Genomic DNA, 24750 nt, shown 5'->3' on the forward strand with positions numbered 1-24750 from the left:
GGCCGCTGAAAAGATGAATATCCCGGTTGTGGCAGCTGCTGCTGCCGTTCCCGTGATATCCATCTTTAAAGTGCCGACGTATATGTACATGAGGCGGTCGCTAAGTGGTTAAAATAACTTTCCTGGCCCAGGGAACCCCTTGCTAATAATTACTATATCTTCAACTCACAGAACATTAGTGTGATTGTCACTGGGAAAATACTGTACTTCTTACATTTGTGGTCATACAGATAGCTAAAAGGATCATTGGTGTCAGTGATTACTTCTATGAGAGGCAGACGTTGTTCTTGCTCAATGAACCCCTACCAATCTACGGAGGAAATCTAGGGTTTCATGGAGCCTTGGTTGAGAAATACTACTCTAACCCCTTCCACGCTTCATCTAAAATGAAATAATACAATTTGGGCTGGAGGTGGGCTCAAGACAAGTATAAAAAACAGGCAAATAAAAATAAAAACCCACACATTATTCCAATCGGGTATTCAGTGATTTATAAATAACAATATGGTATTAAAGTGGAAGTCCATTCAAAATCTAAAATCTCTGCATCTATAGACACCAGGGGCCAGATTCATAAAGAATCGCGGCGGCGTAACGTATCGTCTTTACGTTACACCGCCGCAAGTTTTCAGCGCAAGTGCCTGATTCACCAAGCACTTGCGTGTAAACTTACGGCGGTGTAACGTAAAGCCGTCCGGCGCAAACCCGCCTAATTCAAATGGGGCGTGTACCATTTAAATTAGGCGCGCTCCCGCGCCGAACGTTCTGCGCATGCTCCGTGCGAAAATTTCCCGCCGTGCTTTGCGCGAAATGTCGTCGCCCCCCGACGTAATGTTTTGAACGGCGACGTGCGTTACGTTGTTTCGTATTCCCGGACGTCTTACGCAAAAAAAAAATTGGAAATTCGACGCGGGAACGACGGCCATACTTTAACATGGGCTGTCTATTGTTACACCACCTCAATAGCAGCCATAACTTTGCGACGGGAAAAACCGACTAGTGACGACTTAACGAACGCGCGTACCTTCGTGGATCACCGTAAAAGCTAATTTGCATACCCAACGCTGGAAAACGACGCGAACTCCACCCAGCGGCGGCCGAAGTATTGCATCCTAAGATACGAAGGCGTACGCCTGTCAGATCTTAGCCAAATGCCGTCGTATCTTGTTTGTGAATCACAAATTAAGATACGACGCGGGAAATTTGAAAGTACGCCGGAGTATCAGCAGATACTCCGGCGTACTTTTTCTGTGAATCTGGCCCCAGGAATCTAACACTGACCTCTCTATCACTGTAAAGAAAAAACAAGTATACTGTACATACCTTTTTGGAAGCCGATCCCACGCTGAGCTGTCAGCGGCGGCTTCTCTGTGTAGAGACAGAGGACAATGGAAGCCCCATAGTAACTCTATGGGTGACGTCACTTCCCATTCATTTCACAGCCGTTGCCCTCTGTGTCCTCTGCAGAGCTTCCGGCGCTGGGGATCGGGTCGAAGCGGGGCAGATCAGCTACCAAAAAGGTATGTATACTCATCCTTTCTTTACAGGGATAGATAGGTTAGTGTTAGATCCCTGGTGTCTATAGATGCAGGGATTTAAGATTTTGCATGGACTTCCACTTTAAGTACTGCTGGAGTAACCACTTAAAATCAAGATTTATATTATTATTTTTGTTACAGAATCTATTTAGTGCCAACTGTTTGCAGTGTTTTATTATATAAAAGGAGACAGTATAATTACAATACAGTCCAATACAGAAGGAATAGGAGGGCCCTCGGGAGGTGGAGGTAGCACAAAGGGTAATAGCTGTGGGGAACGATCTAATGGACGTGGCCGAAGTACAGTTTTTAGGTGGAGGTGGGATAGGCTTCCCTGAATAAATTTGTTTTCATATGTTATATGTTTATGGTCCTCTCCTCTCAGGCTAAAAGAGGGAATTCAAGCAACCTGAAAAAATATTGTTTTTATTGCACTGCATTGAGTTCTGACATCTTGATATGCTTAAGCTATTGGGAGATGAAAGAGTAGTGTTTAGGCAACTTTACAGTAGATGAAGGCACAAGCAAGATATAACCAGTGTGAGCATGTTCATAGTCCAGTTAACAGTCTGGAGAAAGAGAGGTCACAGAGTTATGACATTTTAGCAATGATGATGGCTTCAACCACAGCCAACCTGTCACATGTCCCAGGAGGTTGTGGGTGGCCGGGGAGGGGGATGATCCAACACCCGTAATCCTTGAAAGGTACCCACTCCCAGAAAACAAAAACTTCCAATAATGTTACAGTGGAGGGGTGGGGGTTGAACTTTCCACTTTAAAGAGAAAGTTTACCCTAAAACTAAAATCTCTAATGCCGCCTACACACGGCCAGACTTTTCTTCAGAATTTCCGACGGAAAAATAGAGAACCTGCTCTCTAAGTCCGTCGGAAATTCCAGCAGAAAAAGTCCGATGGGGCATACACAGGGACGGAATATCCGATGAAAAGCTCCCATAGGACTTCTGCCGGAAATTCCAACTGGCATTAATCTACTTGCGTCCACAATTTAAAGCCTTGTACACACGATCGGACTTCAAACAAACTTTTCCGTGAATTTTTGTCCAAAGCGAGTTGGCTGGGCACACCCATAGCATACACATGACAGGACTTTTTCCTGTAATTGTAAGGGTCTTGCAATGTCTCATGGGACTTGTAGTTCCAAAACAGCTGGAAGGCGGAGGTTGCCTACCCCTGGTCTAGGGGATTAGAAAAGATAGATATACTTACATAATCCTCCGATCTTCCCTGCACAAGACCGGTCCCTGTGGCTCCTGCCCCATGCAGTCTAGCGGTCTTGTGGATTCCCAGGTAGCAAGGATAACTTGCCACAAATTTGTGGTAGTGTTGAATTAATGTCTTGTTAACTTGGTGCACATTTTTACTGGCATGTTGTACAGTTACAGAGAATTTGAAGAACACGTTTTAGTGACACATTTCCAATTTGTAGCAAATTTGCGTGGCAAGTCTCTAGCAAGAGCAAAGTTGCAGTGGTGAGTGCAGCAAGAGCTCTGCAAGTCTACAGCATGAAATTTCAGCCACAGTGACCCCTGTGGTGGGAAGACTGTTGCACAACATAACTGAACCAGAACTTGGAGCAGACTTGCAGAATGTTTGCAAAGAAAGTTGATCTGGAGTCACGCAATGCAGACTTGCTGCAATTGTGCCACAAACTGGTGAAGCCTGGCAAGTCTAGCAATAGCTTATCAATTCATTTTCAAACTTGCAGCACAATTGCTTGCTATCTGGGCTGATCCTGATATCAACATTCCATAGACCTGCTCTGGACATGAGGACGTCAGGAACAGTCCACTGCTGGATCGTGGGGGAGTGCCGTTTGCTGGTGGAGTGGAGGATCGGGTGAGTATACAGTTTTCGCCTCTCTGATAGACAAAACAAGCAGTTGACCCGTGCAGTGCGGACACAGCCCTGACTTTTTGTTTTGTTTTGAGTTGGGGTTTAAAATTGTATTCAGATCTCCTATTTGAATGAAATCCCAGACTAATTAAATCTGTTTTATTATGCTTTGTACCATCATTTCTTCCGAACACATTCTCAGCTAGAATTTTGTTCATTCATTGATTTGGCCCCCAATAATTATTAAAGCGGAGTTCCAGTCGCCCAAACACTTTTTTTTAAAGGTTGCTCTGTCTTTGTCCAAACATGTGCATTACCATTTACAACATGTCATATGTGTTGCACATTTACTTTCTTTAAAAAACGTTTTTTACTTACAAATCTTGGAAGCAGGAAGGTTCCATTTTAGCTGTGGGCATCTGAAGCCCTCCTGTCTTCAGTTCTGGGATTTCTGTGCAGCTGGCTACCCAGCATGTACCTCCCGATCATGCGCAGTAATGCCTCTTTGCGGCTTTTCTTCTTCATGACAGGTTCACAACGTGAAATTTCGGGCAGTAGGTGATGCGCAAGAACTCCTGGGATACATGACGCCGCTATCCCAGGAACCTTTGCGAATCGCCTAGTGATGTACTCGCCTAGGAAGTGAAGGAGAAAAAATAATCTAAAAGGTATTTACATTTAGAAAAAGAAAAAGGATTTGCATTGGTAAAAGGGCTTAAAAAAAGGATGCCATAGAGAGATAGTACAACAAATGGATGGAATAAATCAAAAGAACATTCCAAGGCAAAAACATTTTAACACCATTCTACTGCTATAATTACAATTCTTGGAGTTCAGCTTTAATAAATAAACCATCAGTGCCACTAATAACATCCAATCAGAATTTAGTGTCCTTTGGTTGCAGCATGCAGCGGCGCTGATTTAAGCCCGAGTATTTTCTACAACCCTTTATGCCCCTTCTGCAATTACTAATCTCTATAATGTTCTGCCGCTCCATAAGTAACTCCTTATAGCCCTCAATAACACCCGATCTCTTCCTATCATTTTTTCTTATTTCCTCTTATTACATCCCAACGCTTTCATCATCTCCAGAGAGGTTTTAATATACATGCTTCTCATCAATCCAAATTATATACCTGGCCCCACATTTTATCTGAGCTGCAAATAATTGTATTTTTGTTAGGTGCCAATCTGCTGCTTCTCTTCCTGGTGCAAAGCTTTTGAAATGTTAATGCTCTTGTACTGCTGCATATATACATATATATTGGGATTTGATGCGTGCAGGGTGTGCAAGTACTGTGTGTCAGTGCCCTACCCCCCCTCTTACACCCACACAATGATATGCCAGAATCTTGTGTCTGTTCTGCAGGTTGGCTGATGTCTGGTGGGGTGGGGGGGGGGGGTACAAGGGTGGGGGAGTACGGGAGGGATTGACAAGGGGGGGAGTGTGTTGGGGAGGAGGTGTACAATAAAATATTGGCAGAGATTTGGTCTCGCCAATGCAACATTAAGAACTAAAAAAAATATTAGGATCTAAAAATAGAGCGGTGATTTCAGAGATTTTGATAGCGGAGGGCGCTGCGAGGAGCAGGGTGCAAATGCTTTACAATCAGAGAAAATATATGACTTCTATTTCTCTGGATGTGCCAGACGGACATGAGAAGCCTGTAATGTTACAGATTGAGAATCGAGACATTGGCCTGATTTTCATTGGCAAAGTGCAATGTGCAGAGTGCAGCAAGTCATTGAAACCAATTAGAAATTATTTATTGATCTGACTACACTAAGAGGAATGGAACCCGATTGGTTGCCTTAGGTAAAGCTGCCACTTATAGGCCATCCAATACTCTTTTACGTTGGCTGAGGGTAGGGGGGGTCATTCTGAGATTTGGCTCTCCGTGCAGGTGGGGGGCATCCATGCTGTGCGGGACACAAGAGAAGTAATTGTATGAAAAGCGCACACAAATGCAAGGCTGGCCATCTGTCAAAAGTCAATAGAGAACCATGAATCAGCAAGTTATGATTGGAGAAAATATGAAAGTGTCTAAAAAGTAGAACTGCCTTTGTAGTGCATAAGGGCCTCTTTAGGGCTTAGTTCACATGGGCGGCACTCTGAAAAGCAATCTGTGGTGGATCTCATTTGAGACCAGGTTTGACTGCCAGTTTACAGGAGGTTAAACTGGCGCCTTCTGAATGAGTGAGTGAATGAGTGAAAAACTTGTAAAGCGCAACACATGCGAACTGAGTCGCCTCTGGGCGCTGTTTCCATTCCATGGGTAAGAAAAAAGACCCCTTGACCTCAGAAGAGATGGGTTTTAATCTTTCTCCTGAAGGCCAAGTGGTCTGACTCCAGTCGGATGGTGGTTGGTAGCGCATTCCACAGCCGAGGTCCCTGGACTGCAAATCTTCGATCTCCTTTGGACTTGTATTTGGCTTTGGGTATTTGGAGTAGGTTTTGATTTGTGGATCGCAGAATGCGATTTGGGTTATGGGCTTTTATTTTTTCGCATAGATATTGGGGGGCATTTTCTTGAATACACATATGCGTTAAGCAGAGCGCCTTGAAAGCGATTCTGTCTTTTACTGGCAACCAATGAAGGGCTCTCAGCGAAGGTGAGATTGATTCCTATGGTTTTTTGCCAGTCACTAATCGAGCGGCCACATTTTTTTTTCTTTTATTGTAATCCCCGGGGGGAGGTTTTTTGTATCCCAATGTGGATTTTACATCGCATTACTACTATTCTTCTATTATAGACATCATAGCTTTCTTTGGCACATTGTTGTGGTGCAGTCCCATTGACTTCAATGGACTAGTTTGACAGACGGTGCAGCAAATTGCCGAACTGCAATGCTCGGCATCACAGCATGTCAAGGACAACATGCCCTTCCGGGAGGTGACTGGTCAGGGGGGAGGTAGTAAAAACGCAGATCAACTGCACATTATTACTCCCCCTCCACTAAGCCTTAATGCTGCGTACACACGCTTGGAATTTCTGACAACAAATGTTCGATGGGAGCTTTTGGTCGGAAATTCTAACCGTGTGTAGGCTCCATCGGACATTTTCTGTCGGAATTTCCGACAACAAAAATTTTAGAGCTGGTTCTCAAATTTTCCGACAACAAAATCCGTTCCCGTAAATTCTGATCATGTGTGGACAATTCCAACGCACAAAATTCAACGCACGCTCTGAATCAAGTACGAGACGGAAGCGATCGGTCTGAAAAAAATAGCGTTCGTAATGGAGATAGCACATTCATCACGCTGTAACGGACTGATAAGCATGAGGCTGAAAAGCACGAATCGTCTCTCACCAAACTTCTACTAACATGACTGGTATTGAATATCCCTTTTCTAGTGCTGTCGCACGTGTTGTACGTCACCGCGTTCTTGACGTTCGGAATTTCCAACAACATTTGTGTGACCGTGTGTATGCAAGACAAATTTGAGCCAACATCCGTCGGAAAAAAAATCCACGGTTTTGTTGTCGGAATGTCCGATCGTGTGTACGCGGCATTAGGGTGAAGAACGTTTTCACGAAGATGATTGAACGCCATGTGCAAAAAATGGGTGCCTTTTATAATTCATTTTCTGTGCACATTAGAAACTGAAATGTGGAAGGTGATAGGTTGCTATGAGTCATTCCAATTTCAAACCCTCCGTCTTGAGATCCTATCTTACCAAATGCCATTTTCTACAGCTTCATATTGGTTAACGCACAAAGAAAGTGCATCCAGAGAAAAGCAACAGGATGATGAACAGTTTTGTGGTGATACCAAAAATGGTCAGATTTGGTGACCTGGCCAATCCCTATGCCTGCCACGCTTCAGTACTGCAGTATCAGTTTATTCACATGGCATTAATGCCCACCTCCGCCTCCCGACTTTTAGATTCCTTAAAGGGTTAGTAGGTGGATGGCGGGAAGAGGTTAACCCCAAAACTCTGCCAAAAGCACCAAAAACCCTGGACATTTTTTTGTGTGTGCTTTTCATGCTCTTCCATTGAGCTCTATTGGGCCAAAACACACTATGCCACACCCAGAAGCACCTGCACCCTTTAAAAAAATCACACTCATTGATGTGAATGGGCACCATAGAGAATAGTGTGATTTCCATCATCAAGCACTGCAGCACTAGAAATCACATTTTTTTTGGTCGGTCTGAGGGCTGAACAAAAAAAATAAAACAGGTTGCTCCACCCATACTAAACCATGCGGATAGACGAATCTCCTGTTGCAACTATTGTATTCTGACAGGCGCCACCAGCTGTCAAAATCACCGAACAGCGCATGCGTCTTATTGGATTCAGGTGGTGTTCAGCCAACAACTTTCCACCAGGCTCCTTAGGTTCTTCAAAATAAGGGTATTGGCTGGGCCCCCCAGCCCCCCCCGTTTTACTTACCTGAGCCAGTTCACCTGCTCTACGTGTCCCTGGCGTCCTCTTCTCCACAGAGTCTCTGCGCTGATTGGATAGATAGATAGCAGCGCAGTAGAGCTGGGCGATTTTCTCCCTCAAAAAAACCTGCGATTTTAAAAAAACAACTCGATTCACGATTCGAATCGAGGCGTCTGGCCCCGCCTAAAAACTCCTGCTCTCAGTTTCTCAGGACCGGCGCGGTGTAAAAAAAAAAAAAATCTATTTGCTAAAAATTAGGGATGAGCTCCAGCATGTTCGCATAGTACACGCGCAGAGCCCGCCAGGAAGTCTGCACGGCGCTGCGCTAATCACAGCCAGGGAGACATTGTCCCGATGCTCGGCTGCAGAGATCAGGAAATGTCTCCCTGCCTGTGATTAGTGCAGCGCCGTGCAGACTTCCTGGCGGGGTCTGCACGTGTACTATGCCAACACGCTGGAGCTCATCCCTGCTGAAAATCTGAATCGATTTGACCTTGCAACTCGATTCAAGATTCAAATCTATTTTTTCCCCAGCCCTACAGCGCAGCCATTGGCTCCCGCTGCTGTCAATCAAATTCAATGACGCGGCCGCCGGGAGCAGGCCCGAGTCATACACTCTGCGGCTATGGATGCCAAGTGTATGACAGGGAGCGTGGTCGCAAGGCAACCTCCTCGGGAGAGAGCTTCCCAGAGAGGGGGTTAGCTATTGTGGGAAGGAGCCGGAAGAGCCGCTGTGGGACCCCAGAACAGGAGAATCGGGGGCCACTCTGCAAAACGAACTGCACAGTGGAGGTAAGTATGATATGTTTGTTATTTAAAAAATAAATAAATAAGCCTTTACAACCCTTTTAACCGCTTAAGGACCACCTCCTGCAGACATACGTCGGCAGAATGGCATGGCTGGGCACAAGCACGTACCTGTACGTCCTCTTTAAGTGCCCAGTCCGTGATAACGGCCGCGGGAACCGCGGACCCAATCGCCATTGGAGTCCCGCGATCGGTCCCCGGAGCTGAAGAATGGGGAGAGCTGTGTGTAAACACAGCTTCCCCGTTCTTCACTGTGGCGGTGTCATTGATCGTGTGTTCCCTAATATAGGGAAACACGATCAATGACGTCACACGTCCAGCCCCCTAGTGGTTAACTCCCAAACTGCATTTTAAGTTTGAGGTCACACAGATGAGGTCACACTTAACCCCTTCAGCGCCCCCTAGTGGTTAACTCCCAAACTGCATTTTTAATGCATTTTTTGCTGTGAAAATGACAATGGTCCCAAAAATGTGTCAAAATTGTCCGATGTGTCCGCCATAATGTCGCAGTCATGAAAAAAATCACTGATCGCCGCCATTAGTAGTAGTAAAAAAAAAAAATTAATAAAAATGCAATAAAACTATCCCCTATTTTGTAAACACTATACATTTTGTGCAAACCAATCGATAAACGTTTATTGCGATTTTTTTTTTACCAAAAATAGGTAGAAGAATACTTATCGGCCTAAACTGAGGAAAAAAAATAATTTTTTATATCTTTTTGGGGGATATTTATTATAGCAAAAAGGAAAAAATATTGCATTTTTTTCAAAATTGTCGCTCTATTTTTGTTTATAGCGCAAAAAATAAAAAACGCAGAGGTGATCAAATACCACCAAAAGAAAGCTCTATTTGTGGGGGAAAAAGGATGCCAATTTTGTTTGGGAGCCACGTCGCACGACCGCGCAATTGTCAGTTAAAGCGACGCAGTGCCAAATCGCAAAAACTGTCCGGGTCCTTTACCTGCCTAAAGGTCTGGGTCTTAAGTGGTTAATTGAACAAGCTGAACTTAGAAGCTGATTGGTTGCCACGCACAGCTGCACCAGATTTTGCACTCTCCAGTTTCAGTAAATCAACCCACCGCTCTTTAAAACACACAAAGAACTCTTGCAGCGCTCTTAGGAGTTGCAGTAGGGTGAAATCTGATGTGTATGAGAACAAGATGCAGAGATTCGGTAACCATAAGCAGTTATTCTTATAGAGTACTTATTACTGAATTTTTACTTTCCATGTAATTCCCCTTAAACTTTGAGCAATATCAGAATTTACAAGCCATATGGGGTCATTTAGGTCCATTGCATCTGTTTTTAACCAGAATAAAGCGGGTCTTACCCCTAAATGTAATTTCATGGTTCCTTTGCACAGTCTTACACATGGATTGTAAAAGAGAAAAAAAAAGCACAGCTATAGGCTTTACCTGCTTTCATATTTGTGTTCCTCCCTTTCATTAATGTGACCTTTTCCTTTGTTCTTCCAGTGTAGTGATCACATGACCGCGTAGCTATTATATGTCAGGGAGGCAGGGGGCTGCACGGGTCGCCTTCATTCCAGGCACCTTGATTATGGATATTGTGTTTTAGATACAGATGTTTATGTGCTTAACATGCTTTGCTCAAATTTTTCACTGAAAAAGATTTTGAGGGCCTCTAGGTTTTTTTTTTTTTACTTTTATTCTCTGCTTCCTATTGTGCACTTCTTCTTGGGGATTACCCAGATATACATAAGAAAAAAATAAATAGCATTTCCCTCTAAAAGTAACACGGGGAACCTTTTAGCAACATTTTAGGCAAAAAAAAAAAGCTTTGCCACATGATATTGCTTATTTTCTCCCGTTTTCAGATGGTCCAAAACAGAAAAACCAGCACAGTTCATCATGTTTTTATTAAGCATACAAATGTCATTTTTACTAAAAGAAAATTGTACAAATAACATTTAAAGTTTAACCACTTAAAGGGGGGGTTCACCCTAAAACATCAATAGACCGTTACATCCAGCATACTGCGTTCCTAAGACAAGGCATAGATGATTGACATGCAGGTAAAGCGCATCAACGCCTTCCGAAAATATCCGAGGGGGACTCGGCACTTTACGGCGCCTGCGCAGTCAGCTCTACACGGCAGGCGCCGTAAAGAGCCGAGTCCCCGTGGGATATTTTCGAAAAGGCGATGACGCGCTTTACCCGCACGTCAATCATCTCCTGGGAGGATCAACACTCACTCCCAGGAGACATTGCGCAGAGCTCCCCGTCGGGGAAAAGGAGCTACACGCCCACTCCCCGCAAGGAAGATGACCTGGAAGTGAGGCTGAAGACAGGTAAGTGTACACATTTAAAAAAAAAATGACAACGCTACAAGCCTTTATTAAGGCTGGAGATAGGTTAGCTAAAAAGTTAATTTTGAGGGTGAACCTCTGATTTAACAACTACTGTAGGCCAATTCTGACACTTCGCTCCTACATGTAAAAATCATAATTTTTTTTGCTAGAAAATTACATAGAACCCCCAAACATTATATATGTTTTTTTTTTTAGCAAAGACCCTAGAGAATTCAATGGCGGTCATTGCAACTTTTTATCTCGCACGGTATTTGCACCAAAAATTTCATTTACATTACATGCTTTAAAAATAAAACATTAAAGTTAGCCCAATTTTTTTTCATAATGTAAAAGCTGAAGTTACGCCGAGTAAATAGATAACCTAACATCTCACGCTTCAAAATTGCACACGCTCGTGGAATGGCGCTTGAATTTTTTTTACTGGTTACATGTTTTTAGTTACAAAGGAGGTCTAGGGCTAGAATTATTGCTCTCGCTCTAACGTTCGCGTGTGTGGTTTGGTATATGTGGGCGGGACTTATGTATGCGTTCGCTTCTGTGTGCGGGGACAGGGGCACTTTTAAAAAAAAAATATTGTTAATTTTACTCAAAAAAAAAATATTTTGACACTTAAAAATTTTGATCACTTTTATTCCTATTACAAGGAACGTAAATATCCCTTGTAAGAGGAATATGGCATGACAGGGCCTCTTTACAGTGAGATATGGGGTCAATAAGACCCCACATCTCACCTCAGGCCTCGTACACACAACCGTTTTCCTCTGCAAAATCCATCAAGAAAAATGCTGGCAGAGCATTTTTGCCAAGAAAAACGGTATTGTGTATGTTTTTCGTTGAGAACATGCTCTTTTTTTCTCGTCGGGAGTCTCAATTTCCTCGTCGTGTTTCTTGTCGGGCTGGTTTACGACGAGAAACACGTTCGTGTGAATGCTTAAAAACCCGCACATGCTCAGAATAAAGTATGAGACGGGATCGCACCTTCGGTAAAAGTAGCGTTCGTAATGGAGATAGCACATTCGTCACGCTGTAATAGAATAAAAAGCGCGAATCGTCTCTCACCAAACTTTTACTTAACACGCAGTATGAGATTAGCAAAAGCAGCCCAAAGGGTTGTGCCAGTGGAATGGAACTTCCCCTTTATAGTGCCGTCGTACGTGTTGTACGTCACCGCGTTTGAGAACGACGCGATTTTGTCTTGACAGTGTGTATGCAAAGAAAGCTTGACAAGATTCTCGTCAAGCCTGAGGCCTCGTACACACGGCCGAGGAACTCGACGTGCCAAACACGTCGAGTTCCTCGGCCAGTTCAGCCCTGAAGCCGCCGAGGACCTCGGCGGGCCGAGAGCTCCCATAGAACAACGAGGAAATAGAGAACATGTTCTCTATTTCCTCGCCGAGGTCCTCGTCGGCTTCCTCGGCCGAAAGTGTACACACGACCAGTTTCCTCGGCAGAATTCAGCCAGAAACTCGGTCGGAAGCTGAATTCTGCCGAGGAAACTGGTCGTGTGTACGGGGCCTGAGAAGAAACTTGTTGAGGAAAACGATGTTTCTTTTATGACGAGATTCTCGGTCGTGTGTACGAGGCCTCAGGCTGGGAAGACTGAAAATGCCGATATCTGAATGATGCCTGTAGCTGCACCCATCATTCAGATATACCGTATTTATCGCGGTATAGCGCGCTCCCGCGTATACCGCCACCCCTAAAGTTGCCCCGAATCCTGTGGAAAAAAGTTATTTTGTACTTACATTTTTGGTGTCTTGCGCGGCGTCCATCGGCGGCCTCGTCGGGTCCGGCGTCCGTCTGCAGCTTCGGGTGTCCTCTTCGTCGGGTCCGGCGTCCTTCTGCGGTGTCCTCACGTCCTCCCCGCTCGTTTCCCGCGCCGAGTTTGAATACTGCGCCGACATATACAGAGCGCAGTACACTCGTGTATTGTCGGCAATGCCCGGCTACACTCGCGCTGACGTCCTGTACGTCCAGGACGTCAGCGCGGGAGGAGCCGAGACTGCCCGACAATACACGAGTGTACTGCGCTCGGTATATGTCGGCGCAGTATTCAAACTCGGCGCGGAAAAACGGGTATTGGCGTATACCGCGCACCCACGATTTTGCCCTGATTTTAAGGGCAAAAAAGTGCGCGGTATACGCAGATAAATACGGTAGCTCCACAAAGCTGAGGACGTTGTATAACTTCCACGGTCGGCAAGTGGTTATAGGGGTTGTAAAGTTTAACTTTTCGTTTTTTATTTTCTAAATAGGTTCCTTTAAACTAGTGCATTGTTGGTTCATTTACCTTTTTCTTCAATTTCCCTTCTAAATGTTTTTTTTTTTTAGTTTTCTTTGTCTGAATTTCTCACTTCCTGTTCCTCCTCAGTAAGCTGTTCTGGCTGACTAACCCCCAGTCAGAACGGCTCGGATGATGGGGGCAAGCTTACTGAGGAGAAACAGGAGGTGAGAAATTCAGACAAAGAAAAAAACATTTAGAAGGGAAATGGAAGGAAAAGGTAAGTGAACCAACAATGCACTAGCTTAAAGGAGTTCTCTGACCTAAAACTTTTAACCCCCGCTGTGCCCGGGCTGTAAAACTATACAAAATAAACTGTCACTTACCTGCCTACGATCCCCCGTTGTTCCGATATCGCCGTCCCGTTCTCCGGTCCTGGTCTCTTCCGCTTCCTGTGTGTCGGTGACTCATAGTGCGCTCAGCCTATCAGTGGCCGCGACGGGACATTGCTGCGGCCGCTGATAGGCTGAGCGCACTATGAGTCACCGACACACAGGAAGCGGAAGAGACCGGGACCGGAGAACGGGACGGCGATATCGGAACAACGGGGGATCGTAGGCAGGTAAGTGACGGTTTATTTTGTATAGTTTTACAGCCCGGGCACAGCGGGGGTTAAAAGTTTTAGGTCACAGAACTCCTTTAAAGGAACCTATTTAGAAAATAAAAAAACTAACCTTTACAACCCCTTTTAAGGGGATTTTTTATATGGCATCTGTTACCACTACTATGGTCACTTGCAGTCTTTGCTGAACTTTGAACCTTACTTCTATCACCATCTTGCCATTTGGGCTTCCCTTTTGCCTTCTTTATGTCATGGCTGCCTGTCATTTTATATATGTCATCCATCCACCATGGTCTTCTTCTCCCTTTCCCTTTCTGTACCTTGTAGCCCTTTTCTAGCTGAATGTCTTGCGATATGGCCAAAGAATTGACATTTTCTCTTCAATGTTCCTTCCAACAGACATGGTTTTGCTTTAGGGCTCTTTCACGCGGACCTGAACGGGCGCTCCGTGCTCCTCTATGGAGCCGCGGATGTCAGCGGTGACATGCCCGCTGACATCGGACCCGCTCCGATCCGCCAAAGTGTGACGGAGGAAAAACCTACTTTTCCATCCGTCGATCGGATCGGGTGAACTTGGACAGACGGTCCGTGTTCATCCGATCCCCCCCATAGGGGAGAGCGGAGAAAAGACAGGGCGGTCCCTGCACAGTGTGCGCGGACTGCCCTGTCATCCGCCAGCTCAGCGAGGATCAATGGAGCGATCCCCGCTGAGCCAACGGAGGTTCACGGGGCGGATCATTACTGATCCGCCCCGTGTGAAAGGGACCTTATTGTCTCTTTGCAGCGCATCTTCATTCATGTCCAAACAGCTGATTTCTGTAACACCACAGTTTAAACCTTGTGATCCTCTTTTTTTGATTTTCTAACGGCAAATAGGCTGTTCATTTTGCAAGGAACATTTCCCCAGAGCTTCTCAAATGTGGTGAAATTTCACTTTGCAAAGAATTCCCAATCACATGCAAGGACAATAAAAAAAGTAGAGCTGCACAATTAATCGTTAACAAATCATGATCTTGATTCAACCCCCCTGACGATCTCCAATGCAGAGTTTCGTATAACAAGAGGGGAGACTTATCAGCTGTCAAACGAAAATATCTGGGCAGTCTGCCAAGTTTTAACAGGAAACATTGTAACTAACGCTTCTTTCTTAGATCAAAGGGATAAACTTCTGTGTGTGTGTAAAGAAAAAATCTGGGCAGTCTGCCAAGTTTTTAACAGGAAACATTGTAAGTAATACTTCCTTCTTAGATCAAAGGGATAAACTTCTGTGTGTAAATGCAGGAAGTTTAACCACTTGAAGTCTAATGCCTTGTACACACGAGCGGAATTTTCGACGGAAAAAGTCAGACGAAAGCTTTTTCCGTCGGAAATTCCGACGGAATTAGATAGAGAACATGTTCTAAATTTTTCCGATGAAAAAACATTTCTACCGGTATTTCCATTTGTCTGAATGCAATTCCGACGGACTAAAAACCACACACGCTCATAATCAAGTCGACACATGCTCGGAAGCATTGAACTTTATTTTTCTCGGCTCATCCTAGTGTTGTACGTCACCACGTTCTTGATGGTCGGAATTGGGTGTGACCGTGTGTATGCAAGACAGCTTGAGCGGACCTCCGTCGGAAAAAACGTTAGAGTTTATTCTGACGGGGAAACCGGTCTTGTGTACAGGGCATAAATCTTTTTCTGAAGCCCCATACACACTATCAGTTTTCCTGCAGGTTTTTGTCTTCAGGGTAACCAAAACCATCTAATATGAGTTTCAATTCATATGCAATCAGGCAGTCCGTTGCACTACATGGTTTTGGTAAACCCGAAGACAAAAGCCTGCAGGAAAACTGATGGTGTGTATGGGACTTTACACTTGTTTCTTAAGTTAAAATCAATATTTTTTTGCTTGAAAATTACTTGGAACCCCCAAACATTATATATATTTTAGCAGAGACCCTAGGGAATAAAATGGCAATTGCTGAAATTTTATGTCACACTGCATTTGCCTAGCTGTCTTTCAAATGCAATTTTTTTGGGAAAAAATACACTCCAATGAATAAAAAAAAAAACGAAACAGCGAAGTTAGCACATTTTTTTTTTTTTGTTTTAATGTGAAAGATGATGTTACGCCGCGAGAATCATGAGAGAATCGTGATTTATCTTCTAAGCAAAAAAAATGTGATTCTCATTTTAGCCAGAATCGTGCAGCTCTAAAAAAAAAAAAGCATTATTGTTTAAAGTGGTTGTAAACCCATTACAACCACTTTAACCTACAGGTAAGCCTAGATTAGAGCTTACCTGTAGGTGCAACAAATAAAAGGTTTAGGAGATTTTTGCAGAAATAGCGGCACTGATGTCTTCGGCACATGCGCCGTAGACATCGGGCGCAGGCGCACTGAGCCTACCGCTTCTAACGGCGATCATGCTGTTAGTGGCAGCTCCCACTCGCATGTGCGGGAGTGACGTCATCGCTGCTTCGGCCAGTCACAGCGATGGAGCAGCGATACCCGGAAATCACTCCGGGTATCATGGCGGCGACGGAGAAGGGCTTTGATCTCGGGTAAGTAATTCATAACGAGCTAGTATGCTATGCATACTAGCTCATTATGTTTTTTTCTTGCAGGGCGTTTTTTTTTTTTTTTTTTATAGAGAGGGTTTACTTCCTCTTTAAAGCAGAGGTTCACCCTAAAAACAAGTATATACCATTCAATCCAGCATACTGCCGACATGTACAGTATGCTGTTTTTTTTTCAGTTTATATACCGTAGTATAGGTATTCCCCCACCCCCCCCCCCCCGGCTTCCGCGTAGTGAATCCCGCGGGAGTGGGCGTTCCTATTTAGAGACTAGTGATTGACATGTGACAAAAGCTTCACCCCCGGCGCATAATGCGCGCCACTAGTTTCTGAAAAAAGCCAAACGTCGGTGCGCAGTATAGCGCCGACTCGCAGTTTGGCTTCTTTCGGAAACTGGTGACGCACATTATGTGCCGGGGTCGAAGCTTTTGTCATACGTCAATCACTAGTCTCTGAATAGGAACGCCCACTCCCGCGGGATTCACTACCCGGACGCCAGGGGGGAAATACCTATACTACGGTATGTAAACCGAAAAAAAAAAAAAACGGCATACTGTACATGTCGGCAGTATGCTGGATTGAATGGCATATACTTGTTTTTTGGGTGAACCTCCACTTTAATTGGGTAATGGAAGTCAGCAGAGCTTCACCTCATTCACTAGGCTCTGAAGAAAATACCCTTGCAAAGTATATGTTCCCTTTCAAAGTGAACAATCTAATTGTCTTCAGTAAATAAAACCCATTGTGGGAGAAAACGTTTTTGCGCCATACCAGAGAATCAACCGAAATTGCATTTGTAGCAATCTTTTCTTTGTGCTTAGAGGGAGATTGTTTTTCATCAGCACGTTGTGTCTCAGAAACTTTGTTTGGCCTTGGCGATTCCAGCTCTGACATCAACATCGGTCTTTACGTTTTCATTAATTCTTATTCCAAGGTATTGGAGGTTGGTTACTTACCCTATACTTTTGTTTCTAGGCATTATTTTTACGTCTTTGTGTTCTTTGTTGGTTACAAATGTGCTGTTTGTCTTCTGAGTGTTTATATGGATGTAAAGTGCCTTGCCCTTATGTTCTGTGTCATTAAGTGGTTGAGGCCTTCCTCAGATTCTGCAAGCAAAACTGTATAGCCTATTCTCTGTATGATGTTGCATTCAAATGCTGGAATTCCAACACCTTCACAAATAAATTGAAACGTTTTCTGTGTAGGAATTGAATGCCAGCGGAGACGGAACACATCCTTGGCACTTGTTTCTTTCTACTGTTATCACATGTTTGCGTTTGGTACCCATCTTCATAAACCTGTTTTGTTTGTTATAGACATTGACTATGAGACTAGCATCTTTTTCGCATTCACCCCTTTTCAAGAGTGTTTCTATGAGAATGTTATGCTCAAGTGTCAGAAACCATGAATCAGACCAAGACAGAAGTACATTGCAACAATAAGGATCATTATCTCGGACTAGAGAAATGCCTTACTTTGATAGAAAATTGGATGACGAAGAGTTACCTTAAACCAGGGGTGGCCAACCAGTGGCCCGGGGGCCACATGTGGCCCGCGGAGCCCTCTGATGTGGCCTGCGACCTCCTCTGAAATGGAGGATTGGCAAGCCCAGATCGCAGGTTTGCCGACCCGCTATACTACATCATCAGTGTTGTGAATGAAGATGGTGGTAGAGGAAGAAAGCAGCAGCAGAGCCCCATTAGCCGAAGCTTCCTCTACAGCGCCGGCTTTTGCCACAGGTGGAGTCTATGGCAAAGTTCAGCTAACCCGCAGGATAGACACAGGTGCACTATGCTGCACCCAAAGTGTGGGTAACCAACAGCACATCAGTGTGAAAGCAGTCTTGGGCCCTTTTCACACGATCGGCCCGACCAAATGGGACCCTTAATTCACCTCTATAGAGAGACAGATGTCTGTTTACGCTCACCTACCTCCAATCTGAAAACCAGAAGAGAATTCATACCCTTTCATCTGGGTGGATAGGAGGGCCTATAGAGTAGCCGTGACCTGACATCTGCCCGCTCCGCTCATTGTGGCTCTCGACTGGTTACCAAGTTGCTTAAGTGGCCCTCCCTCTTCAAAAGGTTGGGCACCCCTGCCTTAAACTCAACGGCTCAAAAACAGAACTTCTCCTGTTTCACGCCAACCGAAAGATCTCCCGCACCAACATGGACACCGCCGCCCATTTTGGGGCAAATCATCACCCCCAGCACCAAAGTCAAAAGTCTCGGAATCATTTTTGACGCCCACATGACAATGGATGCACAAATAGGGTCAGTAGTCAGCGGATCCCACCATCTGCTGCACCTACTATGTAGACTCATTCCCTTCATCCCGAAAGAAGACATAGCAGTCGTGGTGGGAACAATTATCAACTCCAGACTCGACTATGCAAATGCCCTTTACCTCGGACTCCCCCAATACCAAATCTCTCGTCTGCAAGTCGTTCAAAATACGGCCACTCGACTCGTGACTGGGAAAAAAACATGGGAATCAATCTCGCCTACACTGAGATCCCTTCATTGGTTGCCAGTAAAAGACAGAATTGCTTTTAAGGCACTCTGTCTGACGCATAACTGTGTTCAAGAAAATGCCCCCCAATATCTATGCGAAAAATTAAAAAGTCACAACCCCAATCGCGTTCTCCGATCCACCGACCAAAATCTACTCCAGATACCCAAAGCCAGATACAAGTCCAAAGGAGAACGAAGATTTGCAGTCCAACGACCTAGACTATGGAACGCTCTACCAACCAGCATCCAAATGGAGGTGAATCACCTGGCCTTCTTTTATGAAGGCAAAAGGACAGTAGGGAACGGATACTAAGCCCCCATAGGCGATTCAGTTCGCATGTGTTGCACTATATAAGTTTCTCACTCACTCAGTTAAATCACACTTGTCTAATAATAAAAATAAAAAGGTAAACAGAGAAAGTGTAGTCAAAACATAGCCAGAGTTCAGTAACCGGATCAGGTAGTTGGCCAAGCCAATGTCCAAGAGCCAGGGATAAAGGTAGTAGTAGTAGTACAGCGAGCAGGATCTGTAGCCAGAGGGAACGTCAGTGAAGCAAGTCTTCAACAGAAACGCAGGAGAAAGTCTCTTGTGATTTTAACACAGGCGAAGGCAAAGAGCAAATGAACTGGAAGGCTTTAAGTAGGCAGAGCTGACGAGCAGGTGGCTCACTGTGGAGAGATGGGAGCTGGCAATTAGCACAGAGAATGAAGGGCTGAGCCTAGCCCAGACATCACGTTGATCAAATGCCTTGACAAAGGGCTCTTTCACATGGGCGGCCCGTTCAGGTCCGCCTGCCAGTTTTTTTGGCGGACCTGAACGGGCGCTCCGTGCTCCTCTATGGAGCCGCGGATGTCAGCGCTGACATCCGACCCGCTCCGATCCGCCAAAGTGTGACAGAGGAAAAACCTACTTTTCCATCCGTCTGGCGGATCGGATCGGGTGAACACGGACAGACGGGGGAAGTGTCAGCAACGAACGGTGCAGACAGCTGCACAATGCTGGGACACGTGAAGTGAAAACAAAGCGGGACTTGGACCGCACTGACAGAAGAATGGTCATGGAATAGATTAGGGATGAAATTAGATAATATAATGAGGGACATTACCGTCGTATCGCTAGTGTAGTGGTAATAAATGGAAATTAAGAGGAAGGAAAGGGGGGGGGGAGAAAGGCTGGTATTAAATTTAACTGCTAAAGGGAGGTAAAAATATGTGTTCATATATATGGGTCTATTTATGTAAGGGGGGGGACGACGTTTTAAGTAGGGGTGAGCTAATGATAAGGTGAGCAGTACGAAGGGATGAGGAAGTAAATCTAAATATCAGAAGAATTAGGAGGGGGGGGGGGGGGGATTTAGTTGCGAAGGAGAGGGTTCATTTAATATATGGACAGTAGAGACATAAAGGGGTAAAGGGGGGGGGGAATATGCACAAATACTCATACATGTGCATATGTATACATACCTGTATGTACGCAACTACACATGTGCGTATCCATACTGGGTGTAGAGAGGGGTAGACATTAATGAATTAATTAATTAAACTAATAATGGAGCACCAGTTGGTTTGAGGGGGGGAAACAGGGCATATTAAGAGCATGGAGTTAAAACAACGGATGCTTATTCCAATTAAAAAATTAACAAAGTACATACATATATCTGAGAGAATAAGTAAATATATAAACATAATAAAATAGAAAAAACAACAATAATAAATCAATCAATAGTGGTGGTTATTCAATAGAGGAGATAAAAGAGGGAGGGGGGAACTTTTTATGCTGCAGACCAATTCCTCATCTTCGAGTATGTTTTAATCATTTTATATACTAACGAGATTTTGTTGTTGTTGGGTTCTTGTGCATTTTACTCGTGTACAGGTCTTATAGACTCGCATGTCTCCCCTGTGCTCCGCAGAATGTAATGCAGATCGCACTGCATTACAATCTTTCCCGGCCAGTAAAAACTGTCAATGGGAACCCAGGAAGTGACATCATACACATTGCTTCCGGGTCAGGAACAAGATGGGGTGGAGAGCAGCTGTGTGTCCACTCTCTTCCCTCCCCTCTACTCTGTGACGCCCATTATGCCGGTCCCGCAGCTGGGCAAGCGGAGCCCAGGATACGTAACGGGGGTGCACTTTACCCGCGTGTGTGGACACAATTGGGCAGCAGCAGAGCCTCCAAAATGCTTCCAACTGACAAGTGAGCCCTGCTGCTTGCCCACAGCAAGGCTAAATGTAGAAAAAAACTACCTGCTCGGCACCCGTAACTGCATGTTCCAGGTGTCAGGCAATACAAATTGTGCATTCCTGCAACAGTGAATGGGCCGAGAAAAGCCCAGGTACCAGGATGTAATTTCTAGTGACTATAGTGACCTGGCGCCTGGGATTTGTCGAGCCCTGGCCTAAACCATAATAACCATGTCTACCAATAAACAACACTCAGACCAGTTAGGTTGGAAAGGGCAAGGTCACAGCTTTATTTTGATTTTAACATACTGTAAGTAATTTTCCAACATAAACATTTAAAGGGGTTTTTCACCTTAATGCATTCTATGTTATTAAAAATACCTTTAATTTTCTTTTTTTTTTGTTTACAAAAAAAAAATACCTTTCATTTTCAATCTGCAGCGCTGCAATGCATCTGAAATTTCATTGTGACCATTCGGGAAACCCCACCCCCTTTCCAAAGAAAGATGTTTTAAAAGGGGGAAAAAAACGAGTCGACACATTTAATTTGACTCGCGGTTACAATTGCCGGTGCCTGGCTATTGAAAAAAAAAAGGTGCGGCCACCTGGCGACATCACTTGCAAAATCAATGACAAGCTAAAATATGTGGTTGCTAGATGCTGTTCTGAGAACCATATTGGTGTAGGGATGTTTGCCCCAAAATTTCTACCCTTGGGGCATACTACCCTGAACGCGTACAGCCCTATGCACATACCGTCTTTGATTTTGACAGGCAGCCTATTATACGCTGCACCTTTGCCTCTCAGACACCCATGCGCATGAGGCGACAAACTTTGATACCCTAAATTTTCCTTAGACAATGGGGATCGCCCAGACACGGCGTATCTCCGATCGGCAGGAGGGCTCTGTGATTGGCCCTCCTGATCACATGACGGCCGTGTCCAATCACAGCCTTCATGTGATGTAAATAGAGAGCCGGTTGCTAGCTGTCCTCTCCTCACACAGAAGTTGTCAGTGAGGAGAGCGGATCACTGCAGCTGGTCAGTTGTCAGAATGAGCTGTTTTTTTACAGCTTTTTACACAGAAAGTGAAAGTGGCCAGTATTGAAGTAGTTAAGTACTTGTTTTGTAACATTTTTTTTGCTACTTTTCACTATACTTTTTATCTAATCAAAAGTCACCTATGTGCTACTCTCTGGTTGCGACATGGGCCAAGGAAGGTCACAGCGGAACCTGGACGTGTTGTAATATGGGTTCTTACGAGGTAAGGGAGATCTCCCTGTCCTCTACTCCAATGGCACTCGCTATGAAGTTCCTGAGTCTGCAGGTGGGAGCATGGAGCCTGGGAAACATGGTGTGTGGAAATTTTTGGGTAGCTGTACTGTATCTTTTACATCTGACAGCCACCTTGTAAAAGACCACCCCCGTAAGCTTTCCCCGACTTGTTCATTTCCCGACTTAGTTGGGTTAGGCAGTATACTTTGGTGGGGGTGGGTCAGCCACCCCCGCGACTAGGGGTGCAATGGATCAAAAAATTAACAGTTCAGATCGTTCCTCGGATCAGGAGTCACGGATCGGATCATTTTTTCAGATCGACAAAGAAAAACAATTCTCCCCCACTGTAATATCCACATCCCCCCCCCACTGTAATATCCACATCTCCCCCCCCCCCCACTGTATCAGACACCCCCCCCCCCAGGTAGTAACAGGCAGACACCCCCCCCAGGTAGAAACAGGCAGACACCCCCCCCAGGTAGAAACAGGCAGACACCCCCCCAGGTAGAAACAGGCAGACACCCCCCCCCAGGTAGAAACAGGCAGACACCCCCCCCCAGGTAGAAACAGGCAGACACCCCCCCCCAGGTAGAAACAGGCAGACCCCCCCCCCCAGGTAGTAACAGGCAGACCCCCCCCCCCCAGGTAGTAACAGGCAGACCCCCCCCCCCCAGGTAGTAACAGGCAGACCCCCCCCCCAGGTAGTAACAGGCAGACCCCCCCCCAGGTAGTAACAGGCAGACCCCCCCCCCAGGTAGTAACAGGCAGACCCCCCCCCCCAGGTAGTAACAGGCAGACCCCCCCCCCCAGGTAGTAACAGGCAGACCCCCCCCCAGGTAGTAACAGGCAGACAAGCCCCCCCCCCCAGGTAGTAACAGGCAGACCCCCCCCAGGTAGCAGCAGGCAGACACCCCCCCCAGGTAGCAGCAGGCAGACACCCCCCCAGGTAGTAGCAGGCATATACCCCCCCAGGTAGTACAGGCAGACAAGCCCCCCCCTGGTAGTGCAGACAGACCCCCCCAGGTAGTACTCCCAGCGGTGTGTCCCACGAGTGCTGGCTCCTCCTCCTCTGTGGATGCAAACAGAGAGGAGGGCCTCCGCCGGGTGTACCAAGATGGCCGCGGCTCCGGAGCTAGGCCGAAGCCACGGCCTTTCCTAATGTTATGGCCGCGGCTCCGGAGCTAGGCCGAAGCCGCAGCCTTTCCTAATGTTATGGACGCGGCTTCGGCCTAGCTCCGGAGCCGCGGCCATAACATTAGGAAAGGCCGCGACCTCGGCCTAGCTCTGGTGCCACGGACATAACATTAGGAAAGGCCGCAGCTTCGGCCTAGCTCCGGAGCCGCGGTAATCCGCAGGTCACAGTGTGTGCCGATCCGAATGGGGTAACCCGTTCGTAATCACGGATCAACTGTGATCCGTTGCACCACTACCCGTGACCTTTGACCTCTGGGAACCAGTCTTCTGACCTTTGACCTCTGGGGGAAGGTCCCTGTTCCAATTCCTGAGTCCTAGCCTTATTCTTTAATGGGAAACCCTAACCCCTAACCTTAAACAGATGTCTGTAAAATATGCTTAGTAGAACCCCTTCACTTACCCAAAAGTTTTAGATACACTTTGGGGTTGATTTACTAAAACTGGAGCACTCAAAATTTGGTGCAGGTGTGCATGGTAGTTAACCACTTAAGCCCCGGACCAAAATGCTGCATAAAGACCCAAGGGGTTTTTACAGTTCGCGTCTTTTTTTCCCCACAAATAGAGCTTTCTTTTGGTGGTATTTGATCACCTCTGCGGTTTTTATTTTTTGCGCTATAAACAAAAATAGAGCGACAAAAATTGACACATTTTTGGGACAATTGTCATTTTCACAGCAAAAAATGCATTTAAAATTGCATTCTTTAACAGACAATTGCGCGGTCGTGGGACGTGGCTCCCAAACAAAATTGGCGTCTTTTTTTCCCCACAAATAGAGCTTTCTTTTGGTGGTATTTGATCACCTCTGCGGTTTTTATTTTTTGCGCTATAAACAAAAATAGAGCGACAATTTTGAAAAAAATGCTATATTTTTTACTTTTTGCTATAATAAATATCCCCCAAAAACATATATAACATTTTTTTTTCCTCAGTTTAGGCCGATACGTATTCTTCTACATATTTTTGGTAAAAAAAATAAAAAAAATCGCAATAATCGTTTATCGGTTGGTTTGCGCAAAATTTATAGTGTTTACAAAATAGGGGATAGTTTTTTTGCATTTTTATTTATTTTATTTTTTTTACTACTAATGGCGGCGATCAGCGATTTTTTTTCGTAACTGCGACATTATGGCGGACACTTCGGACAATTTTGACACATTTTTGGGACAATTGTCATTTTCACAGCAAAAAATGCATTTAAATTGCATTGTTTATTGTGAAAATGACAGTTTGCAGTTTGGGAGTT

The 24750-nt window shown here is 45.2% G+C and overlaps 1 protein-coding gene across 4 annotated transcripts in view; it reads left to right on the forward strand.

Annotated features, from left to right (window-relative positions):
• The window catches only part of DPF1 (double PHD fingers 1), a 203315-nt gene that overhangs the window by 28803 nt on the left and 149762 nt on the right, over positions 1-24750 (forward strand). Inside the window, exon 1 of one of the 4 annotated variants that reach the window (XM_040323126.1) lies at positions 9679-9767. The exons of the other annotated variants lie outside the window; for them this stretch is intronic. The gene's annotated coding sequence lies outside the window, so the exon portion shown is untranslated. Of the gene's footprint in view, positions 1-9678; positions 9768-24750 lie in introns of those variants that run through there. 4 annotated transcript variants of the gene reach the window in all.

Source organism: Rana temporaria, chromosome 9 (genome assembly GCF_905171775.1).
Source record: "Rana temporaria chromosome 9, aRanTem1.1, whole genome shotgun sequence".
Lineage (NCBI taxonomy): Eukaryota > Metazoa > Chordata > Amphibia > Anura > Ranidae > Rana > Rana temporaria.